Here is a 13,588-nt window from a genome sequence, read left to right as displayed (position 1 = left end):
CGTGAATTCAGTCTTATACCGTGAAAGGAGAAGGGTCCTCCCAGCAGCATTGAGGATTTTAGAAGAGGGGTTTGGGTATCTTATCAGACATCACAAAGTGATAATGTGGAAGGAGAAGGGTCTTCCCAGCAGCACAGAGTATTTTAGAAGAGGGATGTTTCATCTTGCAGGAGAATGTATAGTTACTTAGTGCAGGGTTCCCTGCAGAACAGAGTATTTCAGGAGAGTAGTCTGCTGAGCCTGTGGGAGGCTACAGACTGAGAATTATTCAGTAGAAGAGGCAGGATCATCCAGCAGCGCAGAGCGTTTCAGGAGAGGAGTCTGCTGCTGGTCTTGTAACTTATTTATCTATGTGATAATGGGAGCAGGAAAACTGGGATAATGGGGTGTACGAAAAGTTTTGGCGTGAGGAAGTAAAAGTTTTTCAGAAGCACAGAGTATTTCAGGAGCTGGATAAAGAAACACTGACTTGTGATGCCCTTATCACCCGTGGAGTTTGCACATATGGTGGCACAGGGCAGTGTCCCCAGCCCCCGAGCCCGGGTACATATGAGGCACACATGGACGGTATTCGAATACATGTATGTCCTCCCATGGATTATGAAGCATGCAGCAAGAGGCTCCGCTTCTATGTGACCCCTCTGTCCCAGCCCCCAGCCCCTCCAGTAACTGGATAGAGTTTCATGCTTGCAGGACAAAAGTAAAAAGGGAAGAAAAAGAAGGAGACTGTGGAGTGTGACCAATCAGGAATGATCCTAATGGCTGCACCCAGGGGGTCTGCAGCATTCACAGAGCTGGAACCTGATCTTCTTTTACCTCTGCATTCACCGGCCATCATGCAGACAATGTGGGGGCAGTGCTGTGTCTGGAGGTTCACACACCTTTTCTGCACCAGCAACACAACCATCAGATGACTAGAAAGTAATGAGAAAAAAGCCGCAGGGTCGCCCACAAGTAACACTGGAAGAAAACTGTCCGCTTATACTGTGAGAAGAGATAAGATAAAAGGTGTTACTAGGGAAGGATGTCCCCCAAACAAGGTCATGTATAGCCAGGCCGGCCGCAGAGATTGTGACATCACTGCACTCACTGTATGACATCATCACAGACCGACCGGCTACAGAGATTGTGACATCACTGCACTCAATGTATGACATCATCACATCACAGACCAACCGGCCACAGAGATTGTGACATCACCACACTCACTGTATGACATCATCATTGGGTGGGTCGAAAGTATTTTCAGGTCTCTCCAGAGATGTTCAATTGGGTTTAGGTCAGGGCTCTGGCTGGACCAGTCAAGAATGGTCACAGAGTTGTTCTGAAGCCACTCCTTGTGCTTAGGGTCAGTGTCTTGTTGGAATATGAACTTTTGGCCAGGCCAAGTCTGAGGCCCAGAGCTCTTTGGAAGAGGTTTTCGTCCAGGATATCGCTGTACTTGGCCGCATTCATGTTTCCTTCAATTGCAACTATGAAAAACATAGCATGATGCTGCCACCACCATGTTTCACTGTTGGGATTGTATTGGGAAGGTGATGTGCAGTGCCTGGTTTTCTCCACACATACCGCTTACAATTATCACCAAAAAGTTCTATCTTTGTCTCATCAGACCAGAGAATCTTATTTCTCATAGTCTGGGAGTCCTTCATGTGTTTTTTAGCAAACTCTATGCAGGCTTTCATATGTCTGGCACTGAGGAGAGACTTGGGTCGGGCCACTCGACCATATAGACCTGACTGGTGGAGGGCTGCAGTGATAGTTGACTTTGTGGAACTTTCTCCCATCTCCCTATTGCATCTGTGGAGCTCAGCCCCAGTGATCTTGGGGTTCTTCTTTACCTCTCTCACCAAGGCTCATCTTCCACGATTTCTCAGTTTGGCTGGACGGTTAGGTCTAGGAAGACTTCTGGTGGTCGCAAACTTCTTCCATTTAAGGATTATGGCAGCTACTGTGCTCTTAGGTACCTTGATTACTGCAGAAATTCTTTTGTAACCTTAGCCAGATCTGTGCTTTGCCACAATTCTGTCTCTGAGCTCCTTGGCCAGTTCCTTTGACCTCATGATTCTCATTTGGTCTGACATGTGGATCACCCCCAGGGCTGTGGGATTACTCGGTACTGGGCCGGTGTCTCAGAGGGATGTGTCACGGTGGCGGTGACCCGGTCCGTGGCCCTGGGCATCCAATGTAAAATGGGTGAAATGTAGCTGAATAAAGTTTATAGGTAGATGATTCGTGATGCCACCTGTGGTGCTCGGCAATGAAGGTGTTAAGCCGACGCTGCGGTGCAGATCCTCTGGGACAGATGGTGAGGCACAGCAAAGATGTAATAGCTCTCCACAAGTAGAGCTGTAGTCCCAGGGAAGTAGTAATAGTTGTTGAGGTAGATGGTGTAGTGTTAGGCACAGAGATGTAGTAGTGCTGAAGCGGTTGCAGAAAGAATTCAAAGAGCACAACAGAGTGTAGTTTCTTTTACCTTTACTGAAGGTACAGTCCAGGATTCAGATCACAGATGGTACAGGAATTGGTCAGCCTGGAAGCAACTTGGGAATCTCTCTATGCAGATGGGTTGTGTAGTCTCCTTCCTAGTGCTAATTTGAAGTACTTGCAGTTCTGAATTACACTCAAGTTCCTCTTGCTTGCTCTCACTTAGAACTCCACTCATATGGCAGACAGCTGTAGCCGTCTCTTTCTGGCTCACACACGTTGCTGACTCCGAGTCTTTGTTGGGAACAGAGCATTTACAGCCTCTTGTTCCTCCGGTTTCTGCTGCAGGATCATTAGTATCCATACAACCTCGGACGCCGGGGTCCGGTAAATGCGCTTCAGCTGGGAGTGAGCTTGACTTCAGCTCGATCCTTCCCAGCTCGTCCCTCCACGTCCACACTCTTCACCCTCTCTGCACGAACTAAACTAACTTCCCTTTCCTGGCCACAGAGAGCAGCTCCTCAGCAGTTTGGTTCAGAGCTCCCCCTGCTGGCCTGGAGTGGGAACTGTGCTGTGTGCTGGATTTACCTGATAGAGACCCTTCATTGCTTCCAAGCATGACATCACACTTCCTAGGAGGAAGGTAATGCCACTGTGGCGACCATACTCCTGGGGGCGCCACACATGCACTGTGAGCTCTTATATAGACAGGTGTGTGCCTTTACAAATCAAGTCCTATCAGTTTAATTAAACACAGCTGGACTCCAATGAAGGAGTAGAACCATCTCAAGGAGGATCACAAGGAAATGGACAGCATGTGACTTAAATATGAGTGTTTGAGCAAAGGGTCTGATTACTTATGACCATGTGATATTTCAGTTTTTCTTTTTTAATAAATTTGCAAGCATTTCTACATTTCTGGCTTTTTTAAGTCAAGATGGGGTGCAGAGTGTACAATAATGAGAAAAAAAAGAACTTTTTTTGAATTTACCAAGTGGCTGCAATGAAACAAAGAGTGAAAAATTTAAAGGGGTCTGAATACTTTCTGTACCCACTGTACATTCACAGATTTCCTCTTTGCACAATGTGTATATTGTTCTGTTACATTATCAGTTACTGCGTGGCAGATCTGGTCTGGACTCCTTTCAGATGCTGCAGTCACGACTGGTGATTAGCGATACCGTCTTATCTGAGTACGGGCGGGTGTTATCTAGGGCGTGCTCATATATTATGTTAGAGTCCCCACGGCTGCATGATTTGAGGCTGTTAGGGTATGTGCCCACATTCAGGAATTGGCAGTGCTTTGGATGCAGCACATGTCCGCTGCGTCCAAAGTGCTGCCGTCTATTGAACCCAAGTGATTCACTGCGTCTAATTCATAGAGAAATTGACATGCTGTATTCTAGAGAGACGCGCCGCATGCCCATCTCTGGATGCATAGTGGGCATGGGATTTCTTGAAATCCCATCCACCATGCTGTAACATCTGGACGCTGTGGGTTGGATGCTGTGCAAATACACACTGTCAAACCGGCAGCATTTACTGATCGTCTGCACTTACCCTTAGACAATTCCCACATGTGTTGGGGCTGTCTAACAACCATGAATCATGCAGCCGCGGGGACTTGAACATAATACACAAGCATGCCCGAGATACTCGGATAACACCGGCTCACGCTCAGATAACACCGAGCAAGCTCTTATAACACCCGAGATACTCTGATAACACCCGCGCACGCTCAGATGATCCGATATCAGAGCACGCTCGCTTATCACTAGTCGCTACATCTGTTACATTGTTCTTTTCCTCCTCCCCATTTAGGCCTTTGGTCTCTACACATTGTTGCAGGGCAGCATGGTTATAGATTGTGCCACCTTCTTTTAGGCATTTTCGGGACGATTTTTTTGAAAATTAACCCCTGATGCAATATTTACATAAGATCCTAATATTCAGCAGGAATTTGCAGGAGGCAGTGCAGCAGCTGCAGCCCGGGGCAGTGAGGCCAGCAGTGTCCTCATGGTATATTGTGTGGCCAGTGTACGCAGCAAACATTCCCCCAACTCGAAGAACAGAAGTGGCCGTATACTGGTTGCCCGGAGACGGGCACTGGCCACTTACAGGAGCAGAGTAATATGGCTGGAGGGCAGAATGCGGCCGGCTTCTCTGAAAGGATTTTCTGAAGGACTGAGCCATCTTTTTCTTTGACCCTTCATTCAGGGCCGCCGTTTATCCCTCATGGCTGCAGCTCGGAGCTCAGAGAATCAGTCTTTGGAAAGTGATCATATCCTGCTGTTTTCATTATTGGGCTCCGGCAGAGGCGGCATTGAGAGGATTTCTTTGGAAATTCAGCGGGCAAAGATCAAAGCCCCCTGTACCTTCCCCCCCCCCATGTCTGCTACAGTACACACAGGCTGCAGAATGCTGCAGATCCTCCGTGGCATCACATGCTGCCATATGTCCAATGGATGCCCCATGGGATAGGGTATTATGTGCATCAATTTCAGGGCTGGAAGCGGCGTATGGCCTGATGGGTATGTAAGCGGCATTGTATTCACGTGCACCCGGCCCAATTACCGTACAGTCATGGCCAAAAGTTTTGAGAATGACACAAATATTAATTTTTACAAAGTCTACTGCTTCATTTTTTCTAATGGCAATTTGCATATACTCCAGAATGTTATAAAGAGTGATCAGCTTAACAGCAATTACTTGCAAAGTCAATATTTGCCTAGAAAATGAACTTTATCCCCCAAAACACATTTCAACATCATTGCAGCCCTGCCTTAAAAGGACCAGCTAACATCGTTTCAGTGATTGCTCCATTAACACAGGTGTGGGTGTTGGTGAGGACAGGGCTGGAGATCAATCTGTCATGATTAAGTAAGAATGACACCACTGGACACTTTAAAAGGAGGCTGGTGCTTGGCATAATTGTTTCTCTTCTGTTAACCATGGTTATCTCGAAAGAAGCACATGCAGTCATCATTGCACTGCACAAAAATGGCCTAACAGGGAAGAGTATCGCAGCTAGAAAGATTGCACCTCAGTCAACAATCTATCGCATCATCAAGAACTTCAAGGAGAGGGGTTCCCTTGTTGCCAAAAAGGCTCCAGGGCGCCCAAGAAAGACCAGCAAGCGCCAGGACCGTCTCTTAAAAGTGTTTCAGCTGCGGGATCGGGCTACCAGCAGTGCAGAGCTTGCTCAGGAATGGCAGCAGGCAGGTGTGAGTGCATCTGCACGCACTGTGAGGCGGAGACTCTTGGAGCAAGGCCTGGTCTCAAGGAGGGCAGCAAAGAAGCCACTTCTCTCCAGGAAAAACATCATGGACAGACTGATATTCTGCAAGAGGTACAGGGAGTGGACTGCTGAGGACTGGGGTAAAGTCATTTTCTCTGATGAATCCCCTTTTCGATTGTTTGGGACATCTGGAAAACGGCTTATTCGGAGAAGACCAGGTGAGCGCTACCACCAGTCTTGTCTCATGCCAACTGTCAAGCATCCTGAAACCATTCATGTGTGGGGTGGCTTCTCAGCCAAGGGAATGGGCTCTCTCTCAGTCTTGCCTAAAAACACAGCCATGAATAAAGAATGGTACCAGAATGTCCTCCAAGAGCAACTTCTCCCAACCGTCCAAGAGCAGTTTGGCGATCAACAATGCCTTTTTCAACATGATAGAGCACCTTGCCATAAAGCAAAGGTGATAACTAAATGGCTCAGGGAACAAAACATAGAGATTTTGGGACCATGGCCTGGAAACTCCCCAGATCTTAATCCCATTGGGAACTTGTGGTCAATCATCAAGAGACGGGTGGACAAACAAAAACCTTCAAATTCAGACAAAATAAAAGCATTGATTTTGCAAGAATGGACTGCTATCAGTCAGGATTTGATCCAGAAGTTGATTGAGAGCATGCCAGGGAGAATTGCTGAGGTCCTGAAGAAGAAGGGTCAACACTGCAAATATTGACTTGCTGCATTAACTCATTCTAACTGTCAATATAAACTTTTGCTACTCATAATATGATTGCAATTATATTTCTGTATGTGATAAAAACATCTGACAAACACACATAAAAACCAGAGGCCAGCAGATCATGTGAAAATATAATATTTGTGTCATTCTCAAAACTTTTGGCCATGACGGTACATGTCTATGGACAAACAATGGAGCAGCTGGTATAAAGGCAAAAGGGGGCTCGATGAGCCAGAAGAGGAGCAGAATCCAGCCCCCGCCCTGGAGGAGCGCCGACACCCCTGCATTGCATGGACCCCCAGTGCTATGGGTGCTTGGTAAGATTTTGAGCAGTCGCCAAGTATCCCCTGCGAAACTGGATGAATACTTGGAGTCCCAGCATTTTCTCGATTCTCTGAGTATACTGGCCCCTCAGAAACCCTTTTATCCTCCAATAGAGACCTATGGACACATTTATCGAATGCCCCAAAAGCTTTGCCAGTGCAAGTGCCAAGCAGACCCTGCTAAGTACAGCGCGAAGTAGCATTTTAGATTTTCCATTTAGGACTTTAGTTTAAATGATATCATCCATCTTTACCCAAAGGGTTAACTCCGCAGATGAAGAAAACTGGCCTATAACGCCATGTTCCCCGCTCCTCGCCAGGGTGTCAGGTTTGCTGGATCACCGCTGCCATCTGATAATCAGTGACACTCGGAGCAGCTGACATATTTCAGTCGCCGCTTGGGTCGCTGCAGGAGCCGGCCGTACCGCGTTCTCTACTTCAAAAACAGTTTAGTCGTTCCCTCCATTAGCGCTAATCCAGAAAACTGCCAGAGTGGATTGTGTTTCCCAGCAGAGTGAAGAGAGGAGGAAAAGATGTCGATTAGTGAAAATGAATACAAAGCTCGATGCAAAGATGGAAAAAACATTCCAATCTGTGGCGGAAAATGTCATAAACACGAGGAGCGCACTGCCAAAATCTCTGCAATTGTGCTTCATGGCAGGGATGGCGGCCGAGGATAGAGGAGAAGGAACAAAGGGTTCCTCCTGGAGCCTACAGGGAACCGCTGCCCAGGGACCCAAAACACCCACCCCGGCAGCCTCATAACCTTCGTCCGGGATCGGCCCAATACCTCCAAGACTGGCATGAAGGATACGAGTGAAAAAGGAGGGCGACGGTACACAATAGCACTCCTCAAAAGTGCAAACGTAGGAATATTGAGCTGCTCATGGAGGGGGCCACATAACGGTAATGGTGGCATGTCCTTTTATAAAAGAAACATAGGGTTCCCCCTCCTGGCGACTACAGGGAACTGCTGCCCAGGGACCCAAAACACCCACCCCGGCAGCCTCATACCCTCCGTAGGGGATCGTCCCAATCCCTCCAAGACTGCACAACCATGCACAACAGCACTCCCAAAATTGCAGACGAAGGAAGATTGAGCTGCTCATGGAGGGGGCCACATAACGATTGTTAGAATGGATGGTCTGGAGCCGGAGACTCCAGGAGTGGACCCTCTGGGCCGTGGCACCGAGGGGCCCCGGGCGAACTGCCAGGTGGACCCGACCCCTATACAGGGACCGTTAGGAGCAAGCCCAGGGGTTCGGGTACCATGGCAGCCGGTACCGAGAGGTGTGGCTCACAGGAGACACGGGTGAGTATGTCTGAAGAACGGTACTGGGTACTAGGAACACCAAGAGTGTACACGGAAGTGCGCTAACTACAGGCGTATAGCGAGTAATACATCCGGAGGTAAACAAAGCAGGACGCGTGCAAGGAGAACGACAGAGTACTGAATGGAGCAGCAGTCGTGCCAGGAAGTGTAACAGAGCACAGGAACAGAGTGAGTGCCAGGAGGCACGACTGCGCAAGGGACAGAGGACAGGATACTAGAGTGTGCCAGGAGTCACGACTGCGCAAGGGACAGAGGACAGGATACTAGAGTGTGCCAGGAGGCACGACTGAGCATAAAGCAACGTGAAAGTTCAGAGTGAGAGCTAGGAGCACAATAGAATACCAGACAGAGCAGAGGACCTGAGAACAGCGCACAGCCAGGCTGGGACAAAGCAGACCCAGCCAGGAAGCACAACAGTAATCAGGCACCTCCCATATGGGAAGGTAGCCTGATATAGCACATGACCATGACAGGTTCCGGGTCAGATCCTAGCCAGAAAGCACATGACCACTACAGCTTCCAAGGGACCGCCGTACCGGAGGGAGTGACGTCGGGAACGAAGCCACGCCTCCTGGTGAGCGCGGCATAACAGTGATAATGGTGGCATATCCTCCTTTTATAGAGGGACATAGAGGCCACAATGAGGCCTGGGGGTACCAGGACCCACTAAGGTACAAGAAAACTATCAATGTGTAAGGACGAACTCACAAATCATTTTCTGACATCAAGATATGTGTTGGGTTGATCTGTAAGACAAGAGCGTAGAAAGTGACAGCTAAGAATGGCGCAGTCATAAACACACCGGGTGGTTACATAAAAACAAATGATGAGGCATGTGCCCCCACGGGTACAATAAGATATAACATTTGTTGGTTCCAACTCCAGGAAGGCGCACACGCTTGATAGTTTCAAAGATGGGAAAAAAGAAAGCAGAAAACAATGAGCGCCAAGGAGCAGCGTGGCACCCACTACGTGGCACCGGAGAGAGCTGTGAGGGGCTGATGCCATTCTTGTAACCAACACTTGCATGATGCAAGGCTCCATTATGTCCAACATGATATAAAACGTCCAAAAGGTGAAGGCGTCAGATGACTGTGAACACCTGATATCGGTCATACTGTAAAAATATTTCCACTTTTCTGCCTCAAACCAAATTAGTCTCATCATTACAGATACAATATTTGCACAATTACTTTTTTCATGTAACAGAACTAAAGAGATTTTATTAGATTGCTACCCCTTTAAATAACTCCCCGGTGTGATCTGATCCTCCAATGTTTTGGGGGTGTTTCATCCAGTGTCTGGGGGGATCACCCCAGTACTTTGTACATGTTGTATCTGTTATGTAACGGGCTCCTGTTACTTTTCTCATTCAAGACACGACACTGCGTAATGTCGGGCACAGCCGCCCTCTTCACGTCACCCCCCGCTCTGCTGCTAGTAAATATGGAAGACGCACGTCACCATTTACTTTGGCACCAGTCCAAAATTGAGGTCATGCCCAAAACGGAGGAGCAGTATGTGTAAGGGGCTTATTATGGCCTCACTAGGTGCAATGTCACCTGCTGTCAGGTATTATTGGTTCTGATTCACAAGTAATTAAAGGGAACCTGCCACCTGGACAGAGCACACAGGGAACTAAACGGTACATGTAAAACTAGTGGGACAGGACTGCTTTGTGAATCCTCCGCTCCCTTCTCACATTCAAATTTGTGAGCTGACCCCTTTAAGATTTAAAGGTACAAGCCAAACAATTAAAATACATTTCATGTAGTTACATCGTAGCCACAAAAATCACCCAATAAAAGACTTACTGTGTCCATGGGCATGATCATTTTGGAACATGATCCAACCAATCTATAAAGGACTCACCTGCCATCAAGGGTCATTGGGGAGTGGTTTTTATTGCAATGGAGCTCTGCTTTCCCAGAGAAAAGCGATGCACCAGTTTTACAGAGGGGCTGATCCTCCACCCTCCATAGCAGAATGGGCAAGTTCATGGAGAAGACATCTGTCCACAGACCATGGCGCTTGAGGTTATATCTTCTCTATAACCTTAACCCATAGTGGCCAATCACAAGCTGATAGCGGAGCCGGCGCTAAGGACCTCGGCTCTATAGTTTGCACAAGGTTTCACGTTGTGTACTTTCTTATTCATTCTTTACATAGAGTATAAGTTATTGCACGCTTACCTGGAGCAGCTGGCCCGGAGACGTCTGTCCGAGTGCCAAAATCCTGCAAGGAAAACATATAAAAATAACAAAGAAATGTTATTAAATGAATTACGTATTTTAGAAAATCCACTAGCAGCAGAAAGATCAGATTTACAGCTGTCAGGCAGCTCTGTGCTTAGTCCCTCGCACTTTATACATCTCTACAGTGAGATCATTGAGGGCCGAGCAGGAAACATGGCCGCTTACTAGTGCGACATTAGTGTGACGGGATTAGGGTCTGCACATGGACACAAACTACAGCTATGTACAGATAAAAGGACCTGATACAAGAGGAATGTAAATGTGTGCCAGACTCCAGAGGAACAATATATTAATGTATAAAGTGGAAAAAGATTGCAAGGTATAAATGCTATAATACTGCCCCTATGTACAAGAATATAACTACTATAATACTGCCCCTATGTACAAGAATATAACTGCTATAATACTGCCCCTATGTACAAGAATATAACTACTATAATACTGCCCCTATGTACAAGAATATAACTACTATAATACTGCCCCTATGTACAAGAATATAACTACTGTAATACTGCTCTTATTTACAAGAATATAACTACTATAATACTGCCCCTATGTACAAGAATATAACTGCTATAATACTGCCCCTATGTACAAGAATATAACTACTATAATACTGCCCCATGTACAAGAATATAACTACTATAATACTGCCCCTATGTACAAGAATATAACTACTATAATACTGCCCCCGATGTACAAGAATAGAACTACTATAATACTGCTCCCTATGTATAAGAATGTAGCTACTATAATACTGCATTTATGTGCAAGAATATAACTACTATAATACTGCCCCCTATGTTCAAAAATATAGCTATATAACACTTCCCCTATGTACAAGAAAACAACTACTATAATACTGCCCCTATGTACAAGAATATACCGTAACTACTATTATACTGCCCCCTATGTATAAGAATATAACTACTATAACACTGCCCCTATGTGCAAGAATATAACTACTAGAAATACTGCCCCTATGTACAACAATATAACTACTATAATACTGTCCCCTATGTACAAGAATAGAACTACTATAATACTGCTCTCTATGTATAAGAATGTAACTACTATAATACTGCCCCTATGTGCAAGAATATAACTACTATAATACTGCCCCCATGTACAGGAATGTAACTTCTATAATACTGTCCCTATGTACAAGAATATAACTACTATAATACTGCCCCTATATACAAGAATATAACTACTATAATACTGCCCCATGTACAAGAATATAACTACTATAATACTGCCCCTATGTACAAGAATATAACTACTATAATACTGCCTCTATATACAAGAATATAACTACTATAATACTGCCCCATGTACAAGAATATAACTACTATAATACTGCCCCTATGTACAAGAATATAACTACTATAATGCTGCCCCTATATACAAGAATATAACTACTATAATACTGCCCCATGTACAAAAATATAGCTTCTATAATACTGCACCCATGTACAAGAATATAACTACTATAATACTGCCCACTATGTACAGGAATATAACTTCTATAATACTGCTCCCATGTACAAGAATATAACTGCTATAATACTGCCCACTATGTACAGGAATACAACTACTGTAATACTGCTCTTATTTACAAGAATATAACTACTATAATACTGCCACCTATTTATAAGAATATAACTACTATAATACTACTCCTATGTACAAGAATATAACTACTATAATACTGCCCCTATGTACAAGAATATAACTACTATAATACTGCTCCTATTTACGAGAATATAACTACTATAATACTACTCCTATGTACAAGAATATAACTACTATAATACTGCTCCTATGTACAAGAATATAACTACAATACTGCCCCCATGTACAAGAATATAACTACTATAATACTGCTCCTATTTACGAGAATATAACTACTATAATACTACTCCTATGTACAAGAATATAACTACTATAATACTGCTCCTATGTACAAGAATATAACTACAATACTGCCCCTATGTACAGGAATATAACTACTACAATACTGCCACCTATTTACAAGAATATAACTACTATAATACTGCTCCTATTTACGAGAATATAGCTGCTATAATACTGCTGTTTGGATGCTGGGTTGCCGCAATGTGACAATTGTGCGTGCTATAAGTGTTACATATGTGGATATATTGGAGTAGACTCATCCTTTGCCATCTCTCCGCTTTATCGTAAGCGTCCGCTTATTTTGGATGTTTTACTACAGGAGGCCGGTAGCCAAGACCACCAGTTAAGAACAAATATTACAAGTTGGCGGACATATAGACGCCGATGATCTATGTGTAGAGACAGCCACACGTCTGAATGGACTGGAGTCTGTACAAGTCACAGGGAGTAGGCGAAGATATGATATTACTTGGTGGCAGCAAATCAAGGCCACAAACAACTTGTTTTCTTGGAAATGCGCTTTCTAGACCCAAGATAAAAGACTTAATGGAGAGAGAGGAAAATAATGGCAGAAAAAAGACCCGTCTCACACCTTGTCATCTTTCTTGCATGATTAGGACACGGTGTGATCTATGCTGATTAATTCCATAATATATATTTATAAGAACAATGTTCTGTATTATGAGACTACAAATCTGCTGTATAGATGAAGAGTTAAAACGTGACATTCTCCCTTCCTGCAGCCACCACTAGGGAGAGCTTATTGTATACGGTACTATTATTGAGCTCTATGTATAGAGCGAATACAGGGAATGGCTATACTCCAGATTAGCAGGCGCAGGAGGATGAATAATAAAAAAAAATTCTACCAAGTCTGCATCTCCAAATTATATTTAAAGGGATTGTCTAGTGAATACAAGTTATCTCCAATCTTTAGGAGAGGGGATAACTGGGGGTCCGACCTCTGGGACCTTCACAGATTGGAAGAGGCACTTTTATCCACATTGACCTCCTGTAGGATGCAGCTGCAGTCCGAAGGCTCGTCCCCACTCCATTCATTCTCTATGGAGCTGCAGAGCGCTGCACTTGGCTTTTCGCGGTAGATCCATAGAGAGTGGATGAGGCTGCTGGTAATGATGATCAATGTGCGGATCTCAGCGGATGGACCCCCAGACTTATACAGAATCATGAAAACTAATCTTCACCAGACAATCCTTTTAATACCTGGGTTGAACATAGCGGCAGATTATCAGACTCTCTAAAATCACTGAATTTTAGACTAAAGTAATTTCTTCTTATTTGTACGTATAGAACTTTTTACACCCATTCAACTTTATTTATCAGATATTTAGACACAGC

The 13,588-nt window shown here is 45.0% G+C and overlaps 1 protein-coding gene across 1 annotated transcript in view; it reads right to left on the bottom strand.

Moving 5' to 3' along the window:
• The window catches only part of CDON (cell adhesion associated, oncogene regulated), a 122,693-nt gene that overhangs the window by 78,538 nt on the left and 30,567 nt on the right, over positions 1 to 13,588 (bottom strand). Inside the window, exon 3 of the mRNA XM_073584954.1 lies at positions 10,250 to 10,292. The gene's annotated coding sequence lies outside the window, so the exon portion shown is untranslated. The remainder of the gene's footprint in view (positions 1 to 10,249; positions 10,293 to 13,588) is intronic.

The sequence above is a fragment of the Dendrobates tinctorius genome, unplaced genomic scaffold (assembly GCF_039654945.1).
Source record: "Dendrobates tinctorius isolate UK_male_01 unplaced genomic scaffold, ASM3965494v1 ptg000086l, whole genome shotgun sequence".
In the NCBI taxonomy this organism is placed as follows: Eukaryota; Metazoa; Chordata; class Amphibia; order Anura; family Dendrobatidae; genus Dendrobates; species Dendrobates tinctorius.
This window is presented reverse-complemented; position numbering and strand designations above follow the sequence as displayed.